The following is a 12,050-nucleotide window of genomic DNA, read 5'->3' on the forward strand; positions in this document are numbered from 1 at the left end:
TGCTCCTATAATACTGGATGTCACTGGCCCTCCCTCATCTGAACATAATCCCTCCACTGTGCCTGAATCCCATCATCAGGTGCATGACTGGATCATACTCAGGCAATATCGTGCCTCTTTCTGCTACATTTGAATGAAATTTAAGGTTTCTCAACTCTACATTGGCATCTCATCACCACCTCTCTTTTCTAAAACAAGGCCTCTTTAAGTAGTCTGAATACTGTCCACTTGAAACTCCCATCCTCTCTTATGTTCATTTCAGGTGCTCTCTGACCCACAATTCCACTGTACCCACTCAGGCCACTCCAATTTCACCAGCGGTCTCCTCCATCCACAACCCAGCAGCCCTCCATTGATCCAGCCCCTGTTCCACTCCCTATCATTTCCTGCACTACCCCATCAACTCACTGATGCTTGGAGAAGTTACCTACACAAGGTAACAGAGAGCACAGAGAGATGGTCTGGATCCAAACTTCCATTTACTTAAATATAAAGCTTATACTATCCCTGAACACGGACATAATTTACTCCTGTGCCACTTTCAAACCTAATCACTGGTCCACTGCAACTATCCTCTCCAACTCTTGTAATATAAAGAACAGATGAAAGTGACACTGCTCTTCCATTCTGTGATGCCTTTCCTTTAGCATAAATGATTTTTCTCCTAGCACGGATGACGTGCAATATAAAATGTCTTCTTTTGTGCCTGCAATGGTGATCACCACCACAGTCAGTTTCTGGCATCGTTCTATTGCATGCTTTTGCAGAGAGAATTATTGGTTCTGATTTATTTTGTTTGTATTTGAATTTTCTGGTTGGACTATGTATAAAGGAAGTTATTAGCAGCTATTAGATGGCTTACAAAATTATTGGAAGGGCTAAAAGCACGAGGCTGGCCTTCTAGGAACAACTCCTAATTTCCAAAATCACTCAGCATCTGCCTGCCTGGCCAAGAATTTCACAGTCTCACTCTGATATCTTTGCAGAAAACTGATGACAAGAGAGCATTGATGCTGTAGCATGATCAACAGGCACAAAAAGGCCACCCATCCTTTCTCCCGACTCAGGACCAGCCTTGTGAGCAAGGAAACCGTGCAATTGCTCAGGGGGAGTGCAGAACAGCCCCAAGGCTGGAAATTAATGTTCTGCTATGACAGTCTTAAAATTCTAAAAATCTCATCTTTAAATGTGTGTTTTTGGAGTGACATCTTTTGGGACAATGGAGTTTGGAACAATGTCCTTTGGAACATGGGAGTTTGCACTGAGACCTTGGAGTCTCAGTTCCTTCTTCCTGTCACCTCCTTGGAACAGATTCTCATCCAACAGCTCTCCTATGTCTCAGCGCCCTAGGTTTCTCCTTCTGGACTACTGTCCAGTGACCACTGCTTTCCTCTGTTGCCATTTGTGGCCTGGACATGAGTGTGAGAGGAGGACTGGGGTTTTAGAAAGAGGTACATATGTCCCCAGGAATCTCTCAGCAGGAGAGGGCTTAGTAAAACAAGGCAGCAGCTAGCTTTGTCGAAGGCTGGAAGCAGCACCGGGCATTTGGTGGGTAACTTGGCAGGGATGAGCCTCTTACCCAATCCTAGTGCCTGGGGTATCTGAGCATGGAGGTGGCCCATCAATGTAGATTGGAGTGGTAGACTACAGTGTACCTGGGTGGACTTCCAGAGACTTTGCTCTTGCAGCTAATGAGAGAAAAATCTGTAGCCAGAGGACTGCTTGTGCCCCAAGTCATGAACTCAGTTAAGTGCATACACTGATACATGAGTAGCCCCATGTTTGTGGGAGTGTAACATTAAATATTACAAAAAAAAAACAGAAGAAATACCCTAAATGATTGCAAGACCAGAGAAGAAGAAAAACACTTTTCTTCTGCTTTTTGTACAGGGAACTATGTATTTTTATTTTGTTCCAAGCCCCCCAAATTATGTAGCTAACCAATTCTACAATTAATTTGGTGGAATTCAAGTCTTTCCTAAGGTTTGGAATCCAAATCACATCCTAAACTCTTGCTTTAAGGGAGTCTGAGAAATGCCATTTCTTGCTTTCCAACTTCAGTAGTACAGGAAGGAGACAAGAAGGCATATTAAATAAGGCAACCCACATCATCTGCCACAATTACTTCCATAATGACTCTGGCCAAAGAATGTTATCTCCAATTCAATGTGGCGTTGGCTAAGTCTGGCTTGTTTGCTCTTCTGTCACCAACTCAGGAGACAGGGCCTGTTAAAAAGTATGATCATGATATTTGTAGACTGAATTGCAAATCTCCCATTTTTATATGCTCTGGTTATTAACCTGTGCATTTACTGATATGCTTGCTTTTGTGATAGTTCATATTAGTTGGAGATCATTTTTGGTGACAAATTTAAATATAAAATATAGTGCATTGCGGGAAGAAAGTGTAGGTTTGCATTTCCAACTTAGTGATTTCTTTTCATGTACTGGGCATAGCTAATACAAACATGGTACCATATGTTCACTCCACTGTATGAATTAAATCAGTTACTACTCTAGTATGAAAGTATTCACAAGTGTTTATCCAGTCACAGAAACTACCAATATGAAATTACATTCTTCCTCGTCTTCACTTTTTAATTTTCGCAAACTGCAATTAATTTCAAAGGGAACATGTCTGGCAGAGGTATATTAAGAGTGGGCAAATCACTGACTACTCTATAGGAAAACTAGCTTGATTTAAAACAGGAGTGCCCTGAGTAAAATCAAGCTTTTATTTCTCACCATTTCCAAAATGGAAAGTAAAAGTATTTCCCTCCAAATATTCTAATTAAAAAGGCTTTCAGTGTGTGTGTGTGTGTGTGTGTGTGTGTAAAGTCTTTTAAATGTAACAATAAGTGAATGCTTTTACCTGAGATTTATTAAGCGTCCACAGTGGTGCAGTTGCAGGCTGAACGATGGTGAGGACTGTTGGGAGCTTGTTGGGTGGTCTGATCTTCCAAAGCAATTCAGTAAGCAAAGTTGCTCCTCTCAGAACTTCCCTGACTATCTAAACAGTGGTATGGGTGGAGGGCTTGTTCCAAAATTGTTTAAATTTATTAAAGAGGATAAAAGAGATCTTTGGAATCTCCACCCTTAGAGGTTCTCTCAGGGCTTGCTTTGTGGAAAGCAGGCCTGATGGTTGAAGAGGTCCTGCATTAGTTCTAAGAAGTTATTTTTTATTTATTTATTTTAATTTTTTGACAGGCAGAGTGGACAGTGAGAGAGAGAGACAGAGAGAAAGGTCTTCATTTTTTGCCGTTGGTTCACCCTCCAATGGCCGCCGCGGCCGGCGCATCGCGCCGATCCGAAGCCAGGAGCCAGGTGCTTCTCCTGGTGTCCCATGGGGTGCAGGGCCCAAGTACTTGGGCCATCCTCCACTGCACTCCAGGGCCACAGCAGAGAGCTGGCCTGGAAGAAGGGCAACCGGGAAAGAATCCGGCGCCCCGACCGGGACTAGAACCAGGTGTGCCGGCGCCGCAAGGAGAAGGATTAGCCTAGTGAGCCGCGGCACCGGCCCCTGCATTAGTTCTAGTTATAACTCAGAGCATGTGAGCCACTGAATGAAAATCAGCATTGTAACTGACTGTGGGGGCCAAAGGGCACAGACTGGCCCTTGAACCAAAGTAGGCAGGAAGGTAATTTTGGGCTCATTCAGGAAACACGGAACACATATCATTGCCTTTTATTATCCTGCTATTCTTGTCGTCTACATCAATTTGATGGTAGGATTCAGCTTAATCCATTTTGCCTCTAAGTTAAATAGTTCCAAAGTGTAACTGTAATGTCACTATAAACTGTAACTACAATAAAACCTACCCACCCAAATAATCCAGGGTAATTTTCCCATCTCAAAAACTATAAATATATTCTATCTGCAAAACCCTTCTGTTTTGTCTTTGCTGTATATGGTAACATTCACAGGTTCTGAGTATGATCATGTGGATATCTTTTAGGGTATCATTATTCGGGATAACACATATACTGTACTAAAAATTTAAATCTGATTACTAAAATCTAATTACTACCTCTTTCCTTTCTCACTTGTTATAAATCTAGAGTAGTATATTTGATACCAGCTTTTTATTTTTATTTTTTAAAATATTTATTTATATATTTGAAAGTCAGAGTTACACACAGAGAGAAAGAGAGGCTAGAGACAGAGATCTTCCATCTGCAGCTTCACTCCCCAGTTAGCTGCAATGGCCAGAGCTGTGCCGATCTGAAGCCAGGAGCCAGGAGCCAGGAGCTTCCTCTGGGTCTCCCACACAGGTACAGAGGCCCAAGGACTTGGGCCATCTACTACTTCCCCAGGCCACAGCAGGGAGCTGGATCGGAAGTAGAGCAGCCAAGACTTGAACCAGAACCCATATGGGATGCTGGCACTGCAGGCGCAGTCCTACCTGCTATGCCACAGCGCCGGCCCCTAAAAAGCTTATTTTGAGAGAAGGTTGTGGACTTTATTTTGAGAGAAGTTTATTTTGAGAGCCTATATAGACCAACTTACAAGTCTTCAAAAATCCTGAGGATAGGATTTTAATTAAATTTTACTTTGGTCCTTCTGTATTTTATTGAACATCCTAAGTTATTGTGTGTTTCTGGATGTTTTTTGATGAGTCATAAGGAAACTTGAATCTTTAATGTTTGTCATCCTGGGATTCATAGGTTACACTTTGAACTACAATATGGTTGAATTAAATAATTTTTGCTGATGAAGTTATACCCAACATATCATTTAACATATCCTAATTATTGAATGATTATTGCTGAAGTCTAAATAGAAAGGCAGGTAGCTTGTTTCAGGATTCAAACTTTAGATACAAGGACTATCCCAGATTTCTATCCTTGTGACCTTATGACTACTATGTACCTCAACACACAGTTTTAAATTTGTCATTTTTTTTTCAGTTTTTTTGATGAATTAGAAAGTATAGACCTCAGAGCTCATAACCTCTCTTGATCCTGAACTATTTTCTATGGTTGCTGTAAGTGTTAGTTACAAACACCCATGACTGTACTTGGGACTTGCTGTCCTGGTTCTTCTCATGGCTTTCTGCCTGAAATATGCCTAGCACTTCTACTGAGCATATGCTCTGTGGCACTCACAATGTGAGGGGCAGGGTGGATCAATCTTCAAAGACCCAGTCCCTGTCGCCTCTGGGATGTGAACTTTGGACTGGATTGGGTTTTATTTAATCTTAATCCCCAGCATTTACTCCACAGCTTGGCACATAGTTCACAGTGGCAGCTGACATGTCATCAAATAGATATTTGTTTAATAATGACTTTTCTGTTCATTAATTGTTGAATGAAGAGTCAGGAAATTGAGATTCTAATAAACCCAATGACTAAGATAAAATGCTTACAGCTTCCAGTCACTTCTAAGGAACATACTGCCAATGTGTCAACAGCATTCTTCAAGACTCCAGCGACGGGAGCCACCAACTGGGCCAAGAAAAATCAAGAAGGCTTTGCAGAAAAGTGGTCATGTGAACTCACAAGTGCTGGAAGACTGGCGTCCAACTCACAATTGGCCACTTCTCTAGATGTACTTACTTCTTTTCACTATTCATTTTGATGGGCTGGCTTTCATCTGGCCTCCACAATAGCATTGGAAGGAATGTTGGACTTGTCTCTGCCCCAGCTCCAGATTGGAATGAGTGGCTGCCTGGGGAGCACCAGAGAGCAGTCAGCACATAGCACAACCCTCCCCTGGCAGGGAGGCAAGAGACAGGGGGAAGGGAAATGCAAGGCAGAAAGGGAAACTGGGGCAGCTCCTTGTTTCTAAGCAGAATTTATTTGTAAAAAGCCATTATATTTGAGAACACACTCTTGGTGAGCAGGTGTTCATGAATGTGTGCTTCACAGGAACCACATCTTGCCCTCCTTAGAATGAACCACTTGCACTGACCCCCTTTATTTTACCCCTAGAAGAGGTTCCCTTTCTTTGTCCCAGCTCTTTCCAGATGCAGCAGCAGGAAGTTGGGTAGAGACACATTAAGCATTCCTTAAAATGCTGTTATGAAAACAAAATGAACACTGGTCAACTAAAAGTTTACACAAATCTTTAAAAGCTATTAAAACTATTCCACCCAATGCGAGCTGCTGTAAACTTTATAAATAGTTCAAAGGAACAAGAAAATTTGGCAAATTGGCCTGGTGGAAAGTTGGCTCCCTGAAGCTGATTTTTGGCAAATTGACCCAGAACATTCACCCAGCAGAGATGAGAATGTGTTCTAGGTACAGACATTTGAATAGGGAAAGTAAGTGTGGCAAGAATAGGTACATCCATTCATTCACCAAATTTGTTAGAGCACAACATTTACCTTCATCAAGCGAGAAATCTGGCCCACATGAAGCTTATTTTGTTTTTTTTTATCTGCCAAATCAGTGGTTTTAAAACAGATACACATACATTCATACACTCCAAAGAGAAATTTTTAGATGTTGGATCTAAATTGTGACAGTGAGGAAAATAACGTGGGTAGAATATAGAATGATGGTGTTTTAAATTAAACAAACCAAGCATTTGAGTGAACAAGATAGAAAACGTCCAAGACTCTCAACAACGTTGCAATGAGGGAGATAAAAAGTTGAAATTAACGAGCAAGAAAAAGCAAACAAAAATGAATAGGTAATATCAAGAGCCAGTTCTTGGAAGAGTCCAATAAAATTGGCAGGTCTGCCCAGACAAAAAGAAAAAGAACAGCAATTTAAATATTATGCATGATAAATGATATATAACGATAGATAGAGATTAAAAATTTAAGTAAAATGATCATGAACAATCTTGTCATTCAAGAAAAATCTGCATAGAATAGTTTTTTTAAGTTTACCAAATCCAATTCAAGAAAATGACAAAAGTCTGACTAAGCCAATGATCATAGATGAAAATTATAAGGTTTAAAAATTTGCTTTCTTAGAGGTGTGAAATCCAGTAGGTTTCTCTGGTGAGTTCTGTATGTGGTGGCTAAAATACCCACGTTCTGCATTGGAGGACCTGAGTTCAATTCCCAATTCCCAAGTCTTGACTCTAACTTCTTGCCAATGCAGACTCTTGGAGACAGTGGGGATGGCTCAAATAACTGAGTTTCTGCTAGGCACATGGGAGACCTGGATTTTATTCCTAGTCCCAGATCTGGTCCCGCTGTAGCCATTGCAGGCATCTGGGGCAGGAAACAGCAGGTGGAAGCTCTTTCTCTCTCTTTCTTTCTATCTTTCATTCTCTCTCTTCTCAAATGAAAAAATAAAAGCAAAAACTGTGCACGGTGCTGTTAAATTAAAAGCATCATCATACCAAGAACATGCTTTTCATTTCCACCACCCTTCTCCCTATAGTTAACTGCATGTTAGTAATTAAGTGACTCTCAAAGATCAGCTCCCAATATAGTACATTTCTCCCACAGTCTTGTATTGGGTCTTAGGGAGTCACTTCTTTTTTTTTTTTTAAAGATTTATTTTATTTGGGGCCTGCGCTGTGTTCACTTGGTTAATCCTCCGCCTTGCAGTGCTGGCATCCCATATGGGCTCCAGGTTCTAGTCCCGGTTGCTCCTCTTCAAGTCCAGCTCTCTGCTGTGGCCTGGGTGGGCAGTGGAGGATGATCCAAGTCCTTGGGCCCCTGCACCCATGTGGGAGACCAGGAGGAAGCACCTGGCTCCTGGCTTCAGATTGGCGCAGCACCAGCTGTAGCGGCCATTTGAGGAGTGAACCAATGGAAGGAAGACCTTTCTCTCTGCCTCTTTCTCTCTTTACTGTCTACAACTCTACCTGTCAAATTTAAAAAAAAAAAAGGTTTATTTTGCTTATTTGAAAGACAGAGTTACAGAGAGGGGTAGAGACACAGAGAGATGTCTTCCATCCGATGGTTCACTACCCAGATGGTCACAATGGCCAGAGCTGTGCCGATTTGAAGCCAGGAGCCAGGAGCTTCTTCCAGGTCTCCCATGTGGGTGCAGGGGCCCAAGCACTTGGACCATCCTCCACTGCCTTCCCGGGCCACAGCAGAGAGCTGGATTGGAAGAGGAGCAGCCTGGACTAGAACCGGCGCCCATATGGGATGCCGGCGCTTCAGGCAAGGGCTTTAACCCACTGTGCCACAGCACCGGCCCTGGGAGTCACTTCTAACACAGAGGCAAAAGGGAGGATAACAGGGACATAGGCAAAGAAAATTTTGAAAAAAAAATATATAACATGAGAGAACTTACTTATTAGGCATAATACTATACCATAAAGCATTACTACTATCATTTTATATTTATTGAAGTCTTACTGAGTGCTGGACACTGTGCTAAGTGTTTTATGCACTCTCTCTCAAGTATTTCTTCTCAAAACCCTATGAAATATAAAATATTTCACTTGTTTATTATTTTTTATTTATTGATAGGGAAGGAGAGAGACAGAGAGAGAGAGAGAGACAGAGACAGAGATACTACCAGCTGGTTCATTCTGCAAATGCCCACAATGGCCTGGCTGAGGCTGAAGCTGGGAGCTAGGAATTTGATCTAGGTTTCCCACGTGGGTGTCAGTAACCCAATTCCTTGATCCTCATGGCTGCCTTCCAGGATTTGTATTAGCAGGAATCCGGAGTCAAGAGCCAGGGGTGGGAATTAAATGCAGCTAGTCTATTGTAGGACATGTCTAGACTGCTAGGCTCTATACCTGCTTCCAGATAGTACTTTTAATATCCAATTCTCAGAAGAAAAAACTGAGATCCAGAATGCACACATTTGTCAAAAATAAACAACCAGTAAATGATAAATCGGAATTGTAACCTGGATAGTGTAACTCCAAAGCCACTTTTATAAACACTGTCACTGTAATTTGAGCTACCTAAGAAAGAATACAACAGAAGAAGGGTTCAGGAACAAAGCAACCACAATATAGGGTTTTATGCATGACAAAGATAGAATTTAAATCGCTTAATACTTGTTGTTGGACAATTCTATTCCTTAAGAAAACAACTATAAATCATATATCAGGAAAAGATATAAGACAGCAATTAAAAAATTAATCTAGAAAATAGAAATCATACTAAAAGAAGTATAACACACAGCAATCTTGTGGCCATAACAAATCAAAGTTGGCACATAAGCAGAAATCTAGCACGTGGCTAGCATTTCACCAAAAGCTAAGGTGAGTGAAGAGAAAATAAAAATTAAGAAGTTTCAAACTTTGGTTTGAGAATGTCAAAACATGAGGAGGAAGTATGCATTGCACCAGTGCCAATTCAAACATTTCCTTTGATTAGTCCTTTGATTAGTAACGCTTTTTTTTTTTTTTTTTTTTTTTGACAGGCAGAGTGGACAGTGAGAGAGAGAGGCAGAGAGAAAGGTCTTCCTTTGCCGTTGGTTCACCCTCCAATGGCTGCTGCGGCCGGCGCACCGCGCTGATCCAATGGCAGGAGCCAGGTACTTCTCCTGGTCTCCCATGGGGTGCAGGGCCCAAGGCCTTGGGCCATCCTCCACTGCACTCCCTGGCCACAGCAGAGAGCTGGACTGGAAGAGGGGCAACCGGGACAGAATCCGGCACCCCGACCGGGACTGGAACCCGGTGTGCCGGCACCGCAAGGCGGAGGATTAGCCTAGCGAGCCGCAGCGCCGGTAACACATTTGATACATATAGACAAATAACTCTTGATTAGTTAAAATTAAAAGTTACATTTTCTAAATGACATAAGAAGAGTAAGTGAATTTAAATACCAAACTTTGGCCCTAACATATAATAAAATGATATTATTTTTATTTTTATTCTTAAAATTTTATTTATTTATTTATTTTATTTGAGAAACAGAGAAAGAGATACCATCTTCTGGTTTACTCCTAAAAACGTGTAGGATCCAGGAACTCAATCCAAGTCTCCCAAATGGATGACAGGAACTCACGTGCTTGAGCCATCAGTGTTGCCTCCTGGGTTGCATGTTACCAGGAAGCCGGAATCAGGAGCAGAGATGGGACTTGAACACAGGTAGCACAAAAAAGTGTGTGACCCAGTCTTTCTTTATAACTGTACCAAATGCTTGCCCCAATATAATTTTTAAAAAATTGTTAGGAATCAGTAGCTCTAAACTAAGCATGAGCTTGGCCAGTCTAAAAAAGTCAGGATAATACAGGCAATGTAGATAATGTTATTTCCAGAGAACAATGGTTAAAAGAGTTTGTTGAGGCAAGTTGTTTGGCACAGTTATTCGGATGTCACTTGAGATGCCCACATCCCATATTGGAGTGCATGGGTTCAAGTCCAGGCTCTGCTTCTGACTCCGGCTTCCTACTAATATGCACCCTGGGAGGCAGCAGTGATGGCTCCATTAATTGGATTTCTGCCAAGCACATGGAAGGTTTGGACTGAATTCCCAGCTCCTGGTTTCAGCCTGTCTCATCCCCGATTGTTGCAGGCATTTGGGGAATGAAGCAGCGGATGGGAGATTCTTTCTCTTTCTCTCTCTATTTAATGAATGAATGAAATATAAAAAAAAAGATTGTGGGCACTTTCACTTCTGATAAAGATAAACTTTTAATTTCCAAATTATCCTTCCCACTTGTAATAGCCAAAAGCTAATGGACAAAATACAGAAAACAATAGTTTTCAGGATACTAGGCACTATGCAACAGAACAGAGAGATCCCTGAGAGACAGACAATGAGATGAGCCTTACAATTGTCCCAGCTTACTATCTTGAGAGTTTCCAGGAGGAAGTGCTGAGAGAACAAATTCAGGTAAGTGCCTTAGACTCTGTGATTGAGGACATAGAATTGAGAGTCCAGGGATACCATGAAGGCTAGAGTCATAGGGGAGAATTGCAGCAGCAGGGAGAGGCACAGAGAGAACGTCACACACCTGCAAAGGGCGCCTTTCAAGTTTCAGCTTAGTACCGATTGGCACTTGCTGTGAGGAAATCCCCCAAGAGGGGCAAAGCAGTTCCTCAATAAATTAGCGGTAATAGTGCCCAGTCCTCCTGCAGGGCTCCAACCATCCAGGTTGGAAAACTCCATAGCTCCCAGCAAGTACACAGAAAGGTCTTGCCCCAGTAGTGAGGAAGAAGTAGCTGTACACCAAGCATTGGCCTGACCAGTTTAGCAAAAGAACTAGAAGAATAAAACTGTTTCCAAATAACTACATCTCAGAACAACGTTCAGGAACATTTTTAGGAACACAAAAATATCCAACACCTAATGAGATAAAATTTACAAGGTCTGATGTTCAAAAACAGTCACAAACTATGCAATGAAGCAAAAAATATTAACCATATTTGGCAAATGAATCACTTGACTAAGAACTAAAACAGATGTTTGAATGAGCACACATAATTTTATCATAATTGTGATAAAGTAGTTAACTAATTGTACTTCATATATTTACAAATTTAGGGAGAAACAGGAATGATACTTAAAATCAAAAAAACCAAAACAAAATGAGACTCACATTGAACTCAAGGGATAAGGACTATAGTGGACAAATTCAAAAAATACATTGGATGGAAGTAAAAGTTGATTAGATATTGAAGAAGGAAGGAAAAGTGACTTTGAAAACATAGCAAGCAAATGATCCAATGAATCAAAATAAAGCACACAGAGATAGATGGACTGAAAAGAGGAGCAGACAGCTTCATGCACTTCACATGTAATTGGAGAAAGTAGGGAACAGAAAAATAAAGAAGAAAGTTAAAAATTTCTGAATTTTATGAAAATTCAAAACTACAGAATAAAGAGTCTCAGCAAATGCAAACAACATGAGGAAAACTACACCAAAATACATCATAATCAAATTGCTCAAGACTAATGATGGTGAGAAAATTACAAAAATAGCCAAAAAAGAAAGACATGATACATTCAGAGAAACACAGATGACAGAATATTTCTCAGTAGAAAAAATGCAAGTGAATTTGCAGTGACTCAGCATCTTCAAATTGCTGAAATAAAAGGACTGTTAATCTATAATTCTATCTTTCAATAACAAAGCTGAGAGGCAGGCATTTGATGTAGCAGTTAGGCGGCCCCTTAGGGTGCCCACATCCCATATCAGAGTTCCTGGGTTAGAGTTTCAGCTCTGCTTCC

General features: G+C 41.2%; 1 pseudogene; it reads left to right on the forward strand.

Moving 5' to 3' along the window:
- The first annotated feature begins 1,219 nt into the window (after window positions 1–1,219).
- Window positions 1,220–12,050, forward strand: part of LOC100355138 (large ribosomal subunit protein eL28 pseudogene) — a 114,219-nt pseudogene continuing 103,388 nt past the window's right edge.

The sequence above is a fragment of the Oryctolagus cuniculus genome, chromosome 7 (genome assembly GCF_051225735.1).
Source record: "Oryctolagus cuniculus isolate XC-2025 breed Fujian yellow rabbit chromosome 7, ASM5122573v1, whole genome shotgun sequence".
Taxonomy (NCBI): domain Eukaryota; kingdom Metazoa; phylum Chordata; class Mammalia; order Lagomorpha; family Leporidae; genus Oryctolagus; species Oryctolagus cuniculus.